The 16,713-nt window shown below is 43.4% G+C and overlaps 1 protein-coding gene across 3 annotated transcripts in view; it reads left to right on the top strand.

The window, feature by feature from the left end:
* The window catches only part of LOC307203432 (ceramide synthase 3-like), an 84,340-nt gene that overhangs the window by 23,256 nt on the left and 44,371 nt on the right, over positions 1 to 16,713 (top strand). The window contains exon 1 of one of the 3 annotated variants that reach the window (XM_079954246.1): positions 8,037 to 8,184. The exons of the other annotated variants lie outside the window; for them this stretch is intronic. The gene's annotated coding sequence lies outside the window, so the exon portion shown is untranslated. Of the gene's footprint in view, positions 1 to 8,036; positions 8,185 to 16,713 lie in introns of those variants that run through there. 3 annotated transcript variants of the gene reach the window in all.

Consider the following 16,713-nt stretch of genomic DNA (forward strand, 5'->3'; position numbering starts at 1 on the left):
TGGGGGCTTTCCATTGGCTGCCAGCAGCAGGGATCATACAGACAGCACACCCGCCTGCACATTCACTAGGCAGAAGGGACAGCAAAGTGCCAGTGGAGTAATGCTAATACAGTGGTACCTCGGGTTAAGTACTTAATTCGTTCCGGAGGTCCGTACTTAACCTGAAACTGTTCTTAACCTGAAGCACCACTTTTGCTAATGGGGCCTCCGGCTGCTGCCACGCTGCCAGAGCACAATTTCTGTTCTCATCCTGAAGCAAAGTTCTTAACCTGAAGCACTATTTCTGGGTTAGCAGAGTCTGTAACCTGAAGCATATGTAACCTGAAGCGTATGTAACCTGAGGTACCACTGTACCTGCTTTCCCCCCTGCCCCCATCCCACAGGTGGCAGTAGGTTAAGCCTAGCAGGACTAGGTGGAGGGACACCTCTGCCCAGTCCAGCCCCGAGCCCAGCTCAAGGAGGGAGCTGAATTGCTCAGAATAATTCAAGATGCTGGCAGAGATTGTCCTTATGAGATAGGGACTCTGGGAAAAGCAGATAAAATGGATATAGAACACGTAAATGTGCTGGAAGCAATGCAGTTCCAAGAACAAGCAATATTATTCTACAGTGTTAGCCTTTAACTAAGGGTACCATCCCATACATACTTACCTGGGGCGTAAATCCCATTAAGCTTAGTATGGCATACATTTGAGTAAGATATTCATATGATTACACCGCATGGTCTTTGATAATGACCGCTCCCCGCTTAAAACGGGGGGCGCCCTTTGCGTGGACGCGTGCAGCCCTGGATCTGGAGTGGCCCCATCAGCATAGGCTTTGCCTTCCCTCAGGTGGGATACCTGGAGGTCCCCGCCTACCCCAGTGAGTTGTCCAATCCCACCTGGGGGAAGCGTTGCCAGGGAAACCAGGCCAGGTAGGGGGAGGGATTACCTGCCCACACAATAGAGGGTGGATCTTACCTGGTAATCCTCACTTGGCTCCAGAGCTTCTCCCACCCTACCCACCCTCAGTTAATGTCTTCTTTTGCAGGTTAACTTTTCTTCATAGGTTTTGCAGGTTAACCTTTCTCCACAGGTATGCGGGCGCTGCTACGATAAGGTCGCTGTTAAAGGGCCGGAAAGGAATTTCCCTGCATTGGCAGGTTTCGCCTTTCCCGTAGCAAAACGTCACAACTTTGGCGGTATCAGGCCTTGGGCGGAATCCTTTAGTCCATCTTCCTCTTTGCGGCGGCGATACCAGGGTTCCCCGTTAAAGGGGTTTCTGTAGGGAGGCTTTGACCGTACGCCGAAAGGTCGTCATTGCTCTCCCCTGCGGCGGCGGCGTAACGGGGGCGGCTATCTCTGCTTGAACATATGTTCTCCAGAGCCAGCCCATCCCCCCCCACACACTGGATAACCCTGTAGCTCCCTAGGTCCCCGGCTGGGGACTGGGGAGGGAGAACGCCCAATGCCTGAGCCAAGGTCTACCCACATTTGAAATTTAATAAAGTTATCCCATAGCACGTTGTCTAGAGTTGTTATTCCACATGACGGGGGGGGGGAAACCACTCGGGATCTGGGGACTCCGCCTGTCCACGCAATGGTTATGACTCAGTGCTGAGAGATTAAAGTATAAATTGTAAATCTAATCTGCATTAGATCTAAATTTCCTTTTAAACTTTTTTTTTAAAAAGGCACTACACTTTTTACTAAAAACCAACCAAAACCCTCATTTAAATAAATGAAATGAAATGAATGAATTTATTTATTTAAAAAATGAAATGAATTTATTTATTTAAATAAATGAAAGGAATACAATTTAAATAAATACTATTTTTTTAAAAATGGATTCTTATCTATTCTAATGACATGTCTATGTAAGAGTCAATTAAAAGGAAAATATTAAAGGTGGCTTTTGCTGTTAAGAATCAGCAGCTCACTTCATAACTATTTCAAAGCAATATTTACATTGCCGTTTTGGTCACAGTTGCAGACTGTCTTCTTGCTTTTAAACAGCATTTCTACTGAATTAACTTTCTTACTTGCTGAACATTACTTGGTTTTATGTAACTAAATAAATGCAAATCTATTACTGTCTCTCCTACATTTTGGGGGAGGACAATGCTTTTTCTTTGAAGTGCAAACAGAGGTAGCAAATTGGACTTGGACCTGAAAAATTGTGCCTTGTTTCCAATGGACTAATTGCACCATTGCTTAATTACCCCACAATTAAATGTCCTCTTCTGCAATAGCAGTACTGGTTTGATTGTTCCATTCAGGGCTGAGTTTACAATTTGACATATAGATATTGTAGTCTCCAAAAATATGGTGTTATCTTTCATGCATGGAAAGCTTAGATTTCCTCCATTCATGTAAATTTCATATGCTTGCTTGGCCAGATGAGCATCATAGTCATGAAAAGATCTACCGTATCCCAAGTGGGTGTTAATGTTGTTGATCTTGTTACACGGGAAAATGTAGCCTCTCACCTAAAGCATGAAGCGACTTGATCTTCCCTTCCCCAATCCTGTTGGGAAATATCCCTAGCAAGCCCCACAAACAGAGCACTTAGTCACAAATCTGTGGGAAAGAGCTGGAGGTGATTCGTTCAGCTGATTTGTGTTGCCTCCTCCCATTTAAATTAAAAAGAAATGTTGCGCTTATTACAAAATGCTGTCTTGCGTCAAACCAGTGGAAACCTTTGAGGAATCCACTGACCATGTACAGAAACTTGTGTGTTGAGATTTCATAAAATAAGCAGCAAGGAAATGGAGAAGACCTTACCCAAACTGAACCTGTTGAATACACAAAGCTGTAAATCATAGGACAAACCTTGGTTGCAGTTCATGTTTTGCCTGGAGAGAGCTAAACCTCGAGCCCAGGTCTCCAAGTGTCCTGTTTTTCCAAGGACAGTCTCAGAATTACAGAAGCTGTGCTTAGTCTCTAAGGTGCTACTGGACAATTTTTTATATACAGTGGTGCCTCGCAAGACAAAAAGAATCCGTTCCGCGATTCTCTTCGTCTAGCGGTTTTTTCGTCTTGCGAAGCAAGCCCATTGACGGCTTAGCGGATTAGCGCTATTAGCGGTTTAGCGGCTTTTTGCGGCTTTTAGCGGCTTTTAGCGGCTTATCAGCTTAGCAGATAAGCGTCTTAGCAGCTTAGAAAAAGGGGGGGAGGGGGGAAAACCCGCAGGAACTCGCAAGACATTTTCGTCTTGTGAAGCAACCCCATAGGAAATTCGTTTTGCGAAGCACCTCCAAAACGGAAAACCCTTTCGTCTAGCAGGCTTTTCGTCTTGCGAGGCATTCGTCTTGCGGGGCACCACTGTATATTTCGACTGCGTCAGAGCAACACGGCTACCTACCTAAATCTAGAAGCTGTGCTGGTTGTGCTTTTTCCTCCCCTTCTTGTTTCAGTTAAAAGTGGTGGAGAGATCAGACACCCCCCTGTCCTTTTAGAAAACAGGAGACTTCTCTCTGTGTGTGTGTGTGTGTGTGTGTGTGTGTGCGCGCGCGCGCGCGTGTGTATGCGAGAACAAGAGTCCTGTTTAAACTGAAAGTAAAATGCCTGCACCAAATGAAAGAAGTGGTGAAACTGGCGTATGAAGCCCTTCCTAGAATTTAGAAACCAATCCACTTAAAATTCTTTAATTGCAATTCATCAGCAGCCAGCCATTTCTTTTAGGAAATGCACAGAGTGTTTATTCCTTTATTGTAAGGGCAGCCTTATACCGTGAGCCATGGCTACTCAGAAGTAAGCCCCACTGTATTCAATGGAGCTTACTCCCTAGTAACTGGGTAGAGACTCTGCAGCCTTACACTGCAATCCTAAGCAATTTTTCTCAGAACTAAGTCCCACTGAGTACAATGGGATTTACTCTCTGGTATGTTCCTGATCATTCTCGTTGTTGTTGTTGTTGTTGTTGTTGTTGTTGATCATTCTCGTTGTTGTTGTTGTTGTTGTTGTTGTTGTTGTTGTTGTTGTTGTTGTTGTTGTTATTGTCGTCGTCATTACCTGCCTTTTTCCCTGACAGGGACTCAAGGCAGCTAACAGCTAACATTGTATTTCATTCCATTCATCTGTTGAAGGTGCTGTACATGATGCCTTCCCTTGCACATTGTTTCTTTACCACAATCCTGTGAGGTAGTTTAGGCAGAGAAGTTGCAATTGGCTCAAGGCGACAGATGTATATGCACATATATGAAATATATGTGTCCAGCAGATCAAACTCAGGAGAAGCTTCCTGATATAGAATAGAATGTCCCTATTTTCATCTGATAAATATTGGAGGGAGTCAGATGTCATGCTAAGCCAAAACACAGCTTAGCTCGCAGGATTACAACAGCAGGACAACTGACAAGAGAAGCAAAGCGACCACAGCCTCCTCTTTGGGAGCCTACATAGTTGTCTGTTTAATGCCATGGTTTGGCTTAGTGCTACATGCAAACCAGACTACATTGTGACTCATCCTTGGCTTTATTTGTTTACTGCATGTCTGTCCTGCACGTGAACTCACAATATTAATATTAATAGTAGTAGTAGTAATAATAATAATAATAATACAGTGGTACCTCGGGTTATATACACTTCGGGTTACAGACTCTGCTAACCCGGAAGTAGTACCTCGGGTTAAGAACTTTGCCCCAGGATGAGAAATAGCACACCGATGTTGCAGCAGCAGCGGGAGGCCCCATTAGCTAAAGTGTTACCTCAGGTTAAGAACTGTTTCAGGTTAAGAATGGACCTCCAGAACGAATTAAGTTCTTAACCAGAGGCACCATTGTAAATATATAATAATTTATTACTTATACCCTGCCCATTTGGCTGGGCCTCCCCAGCCACTCTGGGCGGCTTCCAACAGAATATTAAAAAGGCGATAAAACATCAAACATTAAAAACTTCCCTAAACGGGCTGCCTTCAAATATCTTCTAAAAGTCAGGTAGTTGTTTATTTCCTTGACATATGGGCATTCCACAGGGCAGGTGCCACTACTGAGAAGGCCCTCTGCCTGGTTCCCTGTAATCTCACTTCTTGCATTGAGGGAACCACCAGAAGGCCCTCGGAGCTACACCTCAAAAGGCTGAATTGCTTATCAATATAGTTACATGGATAATTCTCATCTAGGAACTGTTCTACTTTAGTTGCTCTTGATAGCCTTCTCCTCCCAAAATTTGTTTAAATCTCTTTTGAAGCCATCCAATATAGCTTTGGGAGTGAGTTCCACAGTTTAACTATGCATGGCTGAAGTACTGTTGTTTTTTTAATCTGTCCCAAATCTTCCAAATTCAGTTTTATTTGATGCCCAAGAGTTCTAGCGCCGTAAGCGAACAAGAAAAACTCTTCGCTATCCAGGTTCTCCATGCCAAGCATGTTTTAAAAAACATCTGTCACATCACCTCTGCTTCATCTTGTATCTAAACTAGAAAGTCCCAAATACTGCAACTATTTCTGCAAAGGAAAGTCGCTCCACACCCTGGATCATTCTCCTTTCATTCTACTTTTCTGAACGTTTTGCAACTCTACAACTTGTATATCCACAGACTCCAGGTTTCCTCAACGTCTGCTGATATCTCTCTTTCATGTGTGTTGGTTTTTTGGCTACAGAAGGAAAGTTGCTCGGCCACACTAGTAATATATATGGTGATGGCGATACTGATTTGTAGCTTCAGGCAATCAGTGAGGGAAATTGAGATAACAATGGGTGGTGTGTGTGGGAAAGAAAGCTACCTCCAGTGTGCATAGTGGTGTATACTCTTCCTGAAAAAGAGGGGTGGGAGAGAAATTATTTCAACTTGCATTTTAATAAGAACCTGCATGAAATCCACACTTCTTGTGCCAATATGTGAACTACAAGGCAACGCTCCTCCAGAACAATCATATATCTCTGAATTTTGCAATACATTTCTCCAGCTCCAAAAATATATACATATTGGCAGTGCATGCAAAAATGCTTTTATTTATAAGAATAGCATATTAACATGCATCATATTCGGGGAAATTACTTGCAGTAAGCACATATATTAGGAGCAATGGACATGAAAATTTACCATATTTTTTGCCCTATAGGACACACCGGCCCATAGGATGCACCTAGTTTTTTTGGGGGGAAATAAAGAGAAAAAAAATTATCCCCCCCCCCCAGCTGCGGATATCTGCCCGAAGCGCGGGGCGCTCTGCTTCAGCACGCCCCGCACTCCAGGCAGCAGGCTGCTATCCGCAGCGTGGGGAGCCTTGCGGGAACTCCCGCAGGCTCCCTAGGCTTGCTGATAGCTTCCTGAAGCCTGGAGAGCGAGAGGGGTCAGTGCGCACCGACCCCTCTCGCTCTCCAAGCTTCAGCGAAAGCCTGCATTCGCCCTATAGGACGCACACACATTTCCCCTTCATTTTTGGATGGGGAAAAGTGCGTCCTATAGGGCGAAAAATACGGTATATTTATTATTTATTTATTTATTTATTTATTTAAAAAATGGAAAACTGATGATGAAATGTGGCAGATACTTGAGAAAAGGAAAGGTAATGAGGTTGTCCAATTTGTCAATACATGCTGAAAAACAGTGGTGAACTTTCCCCTAGGCCTCTCCCATAGCCATCAAGCTGCTGAGGTTAGGACAAGGTGGATCGGCCAAGTGGCTGGGTACAGAAGGAGCAGCTCAGGCTAGAGGGGTGTGGGAAGAAGATGGGGGTGGTCTGCCACCCCATTTCTCTTCTCTCTGTGATCTTTCACATTTCCCACATTTTGTTGTAATAGCTGATACAAGAGCCAATGAACAAGATCCAGCTGGCGTGCTGAGAACCTGGGTGAAGTGGCTTCCTCTGGAGAATTCAGCACAGGCAAATGAATGCTTTCCCATATTGCTGCTTGCAATTAACTGGTGTGTGATCTCGTTTAAAAAAAGAAAAAGGAAAAGCCCCCCCCGCCAACACTTGTTGATCCTGTCTGGTCTTTGACCTCAATAAAGGTTGATTGATTGACACTTGTTGATCTGTGTTGTTGTTGTTTAGTCGTTTAGTCGTGTCCGACTCTTCATGACCCCATGGACCAGAGCATGCCAGGCACTCCTGTCTTCCACTGCCTCCCACAGTTTGGTCAAACTCATGCTGGTAGCTTCAAGAACACTATCCAACCATCTCGTCCTCCATCATCCCCTTCTTCTTGTGCCCTCAATCTTTCCCAACATCAGGGTCTTTTCCAGGGAGTCTTCTCTTCTCATGAGGTGGCGAAAGTATTGGAGCCTCAGCTGTACAGCTCAGCTATTCTGGTCACAGACTGTTCACTGCCTCAGGGCCCACAGCTCTTCCTAGTAACTGTCAACACCCGTAACAAATTACACTTCCCAGAATTATTTAGTGGGAAGTATAATTTCCATATCATTCCAATGATTGTTGAATGTTACTTGATTTGATGTAAAAAAAGGTAAAGAACCCCTGGCAGTTAAGTCCAGTCACGAACGACTCTGGACTATTTGATGGAGGTTGCTTATTTTAAAGTTACGTTTTATTGTCACATTTTTGTATGGCAGTAGATTGTTATAGGGTGTACATTCTTTGTTTCTTCGGCTTGTAAACCGTCTTGGGTATTGTAAGATAGAAAGATGCTATACAAATTAAAAGTGATGATGATGATGATTTGTTAAATGGTCTCATAGTGCTTTAAATGTATGGTGTGAATGTGGCACAGGATTCTTCACCTGTTAAAATGTTGTGCACTTTTCATATGTATCTGTTAAAAATGCAGTGTCTGTAATACATATGTACCTTTACAAAAAAGAAGCTTTTCATATACCACAGGAATGCATCCCATGAAATTGGAGCCCATTGTGGCTCCTTCAGGGTATTCTTTAGGATCGAAGTGGAGTTTCTTACATGAAACTCAGCTTTAAGCTGAAGAATCCCCTCCTGCCACTGCTGTATTTGCCTCCCTGATTAAGGGATACCATAAAACAACGACTCTCTCATTTTACAAGGTTGGGACAAGCACCAAAGGCAGCAGATCAGCATTGTTCCACTGGAGGTGCATCCTAAGGTTTTACACAATAGGAGGATTGCCCTGAGTCAGGAATCCTGAATTTCAACTTTCGTGGGTGGGACGCTGAAGAATTTAGAATCATGTACAAATGGGGCGTTACCACAGAGAAAGCCGCTGTGCCTCTTCAATCTTCTTCACTAGGAGATGTAACGTACTCTCTGGAGTGAAACGGCCAGGTAGGACTTTTTTGTCTCCTTTCATTCTTGAGCTTCATTCTGCAGTAGCTGGGACTGCTGGTTTGGTTCTTTCTCTTTTTAAGGAATGTAGTTAATGCTAACAGTTGTATGCTGCGGGTCGCATTCACTGAAATTAATGAGTTTATGCCAAAAACAATGAAACAGCTCACCATCCTAATGAATGGCAGGTGTACTAACTGACCCGAAATGCTTTAATAACAGCAAAAACATGTAGAATCTTGACATGCGTTTTAATCTGGCCTTTACCGTGTTGTTGATTTTATTTTTTTGAAGGCTTTAAAAGGCTGTTTTTAACTTTTTTACTGACAATTTAATAGTTTGATTCTTTTTGTAAACTGCTTTGAGGGTTCTGTCATCTCAGACAAATGGTGTTTGTGTGTGTGTGATTAGATAGATAGATAGATAGATGATAGATAGATAGAGTTACATTCTCTTTTTCTTGTCACCTTGTAACTGCTGAAATATTTTAATGCAGCCATTGATATTACTTTTTCCTGATGTTTATTAAAAAAAACCAGTTAACAGATCCATATGATATTCTGGGAGACAGGGAAAGACTGCTGCTTGGGTAGAGTGCTAAAAACCTAAATAAATGATTTTAGATGGATAAAGTCAAATAGGATACTGTGACCGAATATGTGTTGCCTCACTCTTCTTACCTCCTAATCCCTTAAACGTGTTGAACTTGTTGTACCTGCAGGTGGTAGAGGGGGAGCACATGACTACTTTTACATATTGTGTGTGGTATGTAATAAAAAAAAAAATGTTGGCACATCCAAGGTTGGAGAGAGAAGGCAAGCCTCCCACCCTTCTACCAGATACCGTGTTTACTATGTGCTGGGTTTTTTTAAAAAAAAAAAATGTGCAAGCCTTATTGTGTATTGATAAGTGATAAAGGGGACACGGGTGGTGCTATGGGTTAAACCACAGAGCCTAGGGCTTGCCGATCAGAAGGTTGGCGGTTCGAATCCCTGTGATGGGGTGAGCTCCCGTTGCTCCCGTTACTCAGTCCCAGCTCCTACCAACCTAGCAGTTCGAAAGCACATCAAAGGGCAAGTAGATAAATAGGTACCGTGCGCTGCTCTGGTTTGCCAGAAGCGGCTTAGTCATGCTGGCCACATGCCTTGGAAGCTGTCTGCGGACAAACGCCAGCTCCCTCGGCCAGTAAAGCGAGATGAGCGCCGCAACCCCAAAGTCATCCACGACTGGACCTAATGGTTAGGGGTCCCTTCATCTTTACCTAAATCATAAAAACTGTACACAATTTACATTATCACAATCAGCTACAGGAGCAACACTAAATGATTAATTCTCAGAAAGCACCTGATATGAAATTATTAATGATACCACACTATTACTTGGCTAGAATAAATATTGTTACACGCCACACCCATACCAGGTTCTGTATGTATTTCCTTTTGGACAATGAAGCACAGGAGAGACTGTGGCATCTTTATGAAATGTGGTGCATTTACACAGATATACAACCTGAGCCTAGGATAGAGGGTCCTCAGGATTACACCCCAAGGGGGTCCATTGCTTCTCTCATCGGTGCAGCATGCTTGGGTCTGCAAAGGGAGAAATCAGTCGTGCCCTCTGTGTCTCCTTGTTACAGCTTGTCCTAGCCAGCCCACATGGTGTTCTCTTCTCTTGCTCTGCTTGCCAAACCGCTTGCAAAACTGATAAGCCTTTTTTGTTCACTTATGTCATTCACCCTGAAATCTGAAACCGCTTTGGTCTCCGCCCACCACCAACACACAGCTGGGGGAGGGGCTCCCCCCCCTTATGTGGCACATTTTTGCCCTCTTGGAGGCTTCCTGGATGGGCTAATGACTGGCCGTTGTCAGCATTCCGTTCTTTCAGTGAGCTGGCCTGGCTCCTTAGCATAAACCAAATTAATCAAAGGTTAATTCTAAACTTTTACTAATTCCAGGAACACAATATGTGATAACTATAATAAATACTGCTACTGATGTTCCTCAGCATACTATTTTCCTTTCTTCACAAATTGGTGTATTCAGTTCCCTGGTCCAGAATTTCCAAATCCCTTTATTGTATACACTGTGTTATTAGTGGTTCCTTAGTCACACTTTCTCCCTCCTTGAGCACAGTAGTTAGTCCAACAACACTTAGCTTTCCCCACACTTTCTTTATCTGATCTGTTTTGGTCTGCAAACCACCCATTGGGAACCACTGTTTTACATAGTTTAATGGCAAATTTACACCATACATTTTATATATATATATATATATATATATATATATATATATATATATATATATATATTATTAAACTTTCTGTTTTACAATTTAGAATATTCATTTAAACAGCCTTAAAATATCAATGACTTCCCTTCTTATCCTTCCATGGTTCATTTTGCATATCACAAATCCCTGCATATTTTCCATAAACTAAACCATTCAGTATTACATTATTACATCCATCAAGACTTATTTGCACTCTTGAATTTAACTTAATGCTGCCATTGTTTTCAAGTGTACACAGTTCCCCCTCCCCCCATATATTCAGTAAACATTTTCCAATCTTCTTTAAACATATGTTCTTCTTGTTCTCTTATTCTAGACGCCATACATTTAAAGCACTACAGTGCGGCTTTAAACAATTATAGCTTCTCCCAAAGAATTGAGGGAGCTGTAGTTTGTTTAGGGTTCTGCCAGGAGGCTCTGTGGTCAGCAGCTGGGCTATGTGTGCCTAATGAGACCAACCCCCAAATCAAGGACTCATGGGATATCAGCCATCTAAGCTGTGCACTTCTTACTACAAGGGAGCTGTATTGGGTAAGGGCCATAGCTCAGTGGTAGAGTATCTGCTCTACAGAAGCAAGGAGTTTCCAGGTTTAGTCCCTGACATCTCTAGGTAGATATGGGAATGGTTCCTGTCTAAAGCCCTAGAGAACTGCCACACAGTGTAGACTATACTGAGCTTGATGGGCCGAAGGTCTGATTTAATACAGTGGTACTTTGGTTCCCGAATGGCTTATTTGTTAAACAAATTGGCTCCCGAACGCCACAAACCCAGAAGTAAGTTTGCAAACATTTTTCGACAGCCGAGCATTTGCCGTGGCTTCCGATTGAGTGCAGGAAGCTCCTGCAGCCAATTGGAAGCCGCGCCTTGGTTTTCAAATGGTTCCAGTAGTCAAATGGACTCCCGGAACAGATTAAGTTTGAGAACCAAGGTACAGATACAATGATCTGTATGAAAGATACCACATTTACAAGTGCTATAAAAGAGAGAGTGTGTTTAGTTATGTATTTAAATTAGAATTTTATTACCAGTAAAGGTAAAGGGACCCCTGACCATTAGGTCCAGTCGTGGCCGACTCTGGGGTTGCGGCACTCATCTTGCTTTATTGGCCAAGGGAGCCGGCGTACACCTTCTGGGTCATGTGGCCAGCATGACTAAGCCACTTCTGGCGAACCAGAACAGTGCACAGAAACGCCGTTTAACTTCCTGCCAGAGCGGTACCTATTTATCTACTTGCACTTTGACATGCTTTTGAACTGCTAGGTTGGCAGGAGCAGGGACCAAGCAACGGGAGCTCACCCCGTCACGGGGATTCGAACCACCGACCTTCTGATCGGCAAGTCCTAGGCTCTGTGTTTTAACCCACAGCGCCACCCGCGTCCCTTATTACCATTACAGCAGTCCAAAAGTATAGTAGCAGGGTATTACATCATAGCATATATAAAGCAGAAAGTAAGTTAAAGAAAGGATGACACACCAGTATAAATGAAGACATCCTCATTTCCCAAGCAGGTGTGGATGACGAATATCAAGAATAGGAAATAAAATCCCACTGGATGACATGAAAGCATTCTGGAGCCTCCCTGGATATATGCAGTTCATGTTCACATTTTTCTGCAATAGCCAAGTCCAAAGACAAACGTAGATTTTTCAGGGTTTTCCATGGCTGGGCTATTGAAATTCTAGCAGCAGCTAAAAGTTATTTAGAGCAACAAGTTTTCATGTTGTTAGTCCACATATTCAGTGGATATGTTGTGGGGAGACCTAAACCAGTGATTTAATTATTTTAGATATTTCTCGATATCCTTGAGAACAAAATAATGACACCCAAGGGCATTTTCGCCAACGATGGAAGAATGTCCCTCAGGGTCCACAGCTCTGCCAGAAATCCTGTGTTCACCGCAATGTGATAGGAAACATCCGCACAGGTGTACAAATGCCATTTGTGCAGAACCACACGTATGGTGAAACAGATTTATAAGGCCTAGGTAACCACAGAGATTTCCATTCAGACTCCTATATTAAGCACTTAAATCCTTCTCCCAAGAACACTTCAGACCCAGCAGGGGACCCAGTGGTAAGTTCTAAAAGCACGATGTAAGTAATAGAGACCAGTGCTTTGCCTCTGTGTCCCTGACTCAATACAATAGATTTAAAATTAGTCAGAGATCTAGAAGCTTGCACTCAAAGTAACTGATCTCCCAATATATGCCAAAGTTGATACTTTTGTAAACAATTGTGAATAGTCTACAGTACAGAGGAAGGCGATTTACAAAACAGCAACATCCATTACTCCTTATGAGACAACATTTCCTGTTCAAAATAAATTCAGGTTTTACTGAGAACAGTGCATTTATAACATCAGAATCACATGAAACTCACTACCCCCCCTCGAGTTACGTTTTTGTCTGAATATGGTACCCAAACTGGATTTTTCCTCCATCATTTATGTAAGCAGCATCTTGATAACTGTGAATACAGAGTAGCTCCTAGGAAGAGGGCCTTTCACCCAGTTCCACTTACCCACCCATAATAATCTGTTTCAAAAACAGGTTTTGTAAGTTATGTCAAAGCTGTCTGTGGCACCACGTTCTGTAATAGTAGGGTCTGCTGAGCTGAACTTCCAGAGACTTTTGCCTGTTATGTGTTATTGAATGAGCAGTCATGCTTTTTCATTTCCATGCCAATCTTTTCCATTTCCTGGTTTCCATGCCAGTTTTTCCCATTTCCTGGTTTCAAGAAAAAGGCTTGAATCAGAGGGAGCTTGTAGGCTATGTAGAACATGACTCAGGGCTTGAGTTGTTTGCATGCAGCAGTTCCCAGGTACAACCCCCAGCAATCTCCAGATATGGCTGGGAATGTCCCTTCTCTGGAATGTATTTATTATTATTAATTTTTTGCATTTATATCCCACTTTTCTCTCCAAGGAGCTCAAGGTGATATACAGTCATACCTCATGTTAGGTTTGCTTCAGGTTGAGCGTTTTCAGGTTGCGTCCCGCAGCGACCCAGAATTACCAGAACGGGTTACTTCTGGGTTTCGCCGCTCGCGCATGTGCAGACGCGCAAAATGACGTCATGCGCAGAAGCGGCTAATCGCGACCCACGCATGCGCAGACATGGGTTGCGTTGTTTTCAGGTTGCGAACGGGCCTCTGGAACGGATCCCATTCGCAACCAGAGGTACCACTGTACATGGTTTTCTCTTCCTCCTTCTCTTCCTTGCTATCTTTGCAATCACTGTGACTGGCCTAAGGTCTCCTAGCAAGTGTTGTGGTTGAGTGGGGATTTGAACCCTGGTCTCTCATCACTCTAACCACTACAGTGACTCACCGCAGGTTAGCATAGACAGTACTGAACTGGATGGGCTTTTGGTCTGACTCTGTATAAGGCAGCCTGCTACTGTGGTAGAATCCTCAATACCTGTCAGTTCGTGTCCAGGTGGGAAATAACTGGGCGAGACCGAGATATGAAGCAAGGCACCCAGTGGGGATATTTATTAATTGCCGCAGCAAGTTCCAAGTCCTCCAAGAAGGAGTGGGCTCCTTCCAAGGCTCTTCATAATCCTTTTTATGCTTTTCTTAGGGTGTTTTCCACCCATGCGCACAAGCTTATTTATTACAGCTTAATATTTCTAAAATGTTCATTGTTATTTGTCAAGTGTGCTAAGGGCTGGTTTCTAGCATCTGCTGTGTTCACCAGAAGCTGTCTGCAACTTATTTCTGTTTCTTGCTGGGTAGCTCATGCCCTCCAATAACCGGGGGAGCCAAATGAGAACACTCATTTTTTGGGTCAGCTGCTCTGGTGCAAACCAGCTGACTCCCACCAGAACGGCAAACTAAAAGGCAGGACATTCCAGGATTCTGTAATTCCAGGATGTCCCAGCTGAGCAGTATGGTAGCTGTGCACGTGCCTTGTCAGTACAGTGGTACCTCGGGTTAAGTACTTAATTCGTTCTGGAGGTCCGTTCTTAACCTGAAACTGTTCTTAACCTGAAGCACCACTTTAGCTAATGGGGCCTCCCGCTGCTGCCACACCGCCGGAGCACGATTTCTGTTCTTATCCTGAAGCAAAGTTCTTAACCTGAAGCACTATTTCTGGGTTGGCGGAGTCTGTAACCTGAAGCATATGTAACCTGAAGCATATGTAACCCGAGGTACCACTGTACTTTTGTTTTAACCTTTCTATTGAATTTGTTCACTGTGCAGAAACAGCTATGACCAAGATGGCTCCTCTCACACTATTTTTATGCCAACATACACCAAAATCGTACCACTGCAATCATAACATCCTTCTGTGCGCTGTCATGTCCTATCTAGGGTTTACTCACACATTCACTTTGACAATATCACTTTGGTTTGGAAAAGTAACCCATATTCTTGAGTTTTCAGCTCTGTGGTTTGTTTGGAGGAGACAAACTACGAACTGGATTCAGGAGACATAGTAAACCAAAGCATGCATAGCTCAGTTGGTTGGAGCATGATGCTGACAATGCCAAGGTTGCAGGTTCGATCCCCACATGGGACAGCTGCATATTCCAGCATTGCCGGGAGTTGCACTAAGTGTTCCCCGGGTCCATTCCAACTCTACAATTCTATGACTTAGCTGGCAGCAGCAGCAACAGGACCAGAGGCCATGATTTCCTTAGCAACAGCTTGCATGCTTGCACATTCACACTAGGCCATGCTCTGGCTGGGCATTACTGCAAACTGAGCCTAAATCTGTTTTGCTCTTATCTGCTGTTTCCCAGGGGCTCCTCAGAATTCTCTTGAGTTAAAGTCTTGTCTTTTCGCACAATGAGTATAACATGGCATCAGGTTCTAAGGCTGCAGCCGTGTGTGTAGCCTCTTTAAACACAGTGGAATTCTTTTCTGACCAAACATACGCAGGGCTTATGTCTTGAACGCATCCATCTGATTGTTTCATTTGATTATTCCATTCCCACTCCTGCAACACACCCTTCCCCATCTTTCCAGGGTCAGTGTAATGATAGCAGACCCTCCAAGTGTCCCTATTTTCCAGGGATATCCCTGATTTAGAGAAGCTGTCCTGGTTTCTGATTTGATCCCAGAACATCCAGCTTTTCCTTAGGATGCCCCTATTTTCATTGGAGAAATGTTGGAGGGTGTGGTGTTATCCAACCCTCGAGTCGTCTGAAGGCAATCCTGTATAGGAAAGTTTTTTTAATGTTCAATGTTTTATTGTGTTTTTATATATGTTGGAAGCTGCTCAGAGTGCTGGGACAACCCAATAAGATGTGTGGGGTATAATTAGTAAAATTATCAGTATGGAATGGGACATCCATATTTTCATCAGAGAAATCTTGGAGGGTGTGTGATAGAGCTAGCAATTTGTTGATATGCCCTGAATGTTAAGGGCTTGGCAATTTGGGGATTTGCCCTGGAGTCACATGACTTAGGCAGTTCCTTAGGCCCATATTTTTTCTCCTTTCTAGCAGAGAGTCTTAGAGGCTCCTCTGAATAAAGCTTCTTTTATAAAAGTGTTCCTCACTCTTGGTGCCTATTGTTGGACCCAGAAACAATGTATGGTATCAGAAAGTTGATAAACATGTTGCATTAACTGGCAGAAACAGGGGTGCCAACTTGAATAAAATATTGGGGGCCCTAGCCCCCTCAAATATTATTTTTTTGCGGGGAATGAAGGGACCTTAGTCTCCTATGGGCAGAAAGTCTTCTGGCTGAAGGACTACAAACAGAAGATAAGAAGCTGTCAGAGCCACACCCAGAGACAGTAAGGTCTACATAACTGATGTAAAACCTTTGCAAAAATGAAAATGCTGCAGCCCCATCAAGTCTGCAGTTGTCAACGGATATTGCAGAAAACTGGAGAAAGTTTAGACAAAGATTTGCACTGTACGTACCTGGCAGCAATAGGGACTGAAGGAAAAACTGATACGATCAGTTGCTGTGGTAGGAGAGGAGGCCCTAGACATTTATAATAACTGGGCATGCTGAAGGAGAGAACATGAAGCTGAATGTAATTATTGATACGTATGAAGGGTGCTGCATGCCTAAAAAGAATGAGACTTTGGGAAGGGGGTGGAATAAGTTATTCAGGTGTATACGAAAAGCGGAGCCAACAATGGATCAATACGTAACAAAATTAAGAAAGCTGTGAGTAAGAATTGTGCTTTTGCGGACCTGGGAAAGAGTTTGATAAGGGACAGAATTATTTGTGGTATCAAAGATAATGTCATTGGAGAGCGGCTGTTGCAAAAGGGGAA

The sequence above is a fragment of the Podarcis cretensis genome (assembly GCF_951804945.1).
Source record: "Podarcis cretensis genome assembly, chromosome: 14".
In the NCBI taxonomy this organism is placed as follows: domain Eukaryota; kingdom Metazoa; phylum Chordata; class Lepidosauria; order Squamata; family Lacertidae; genus Podarcis; species Podarcis cretensis.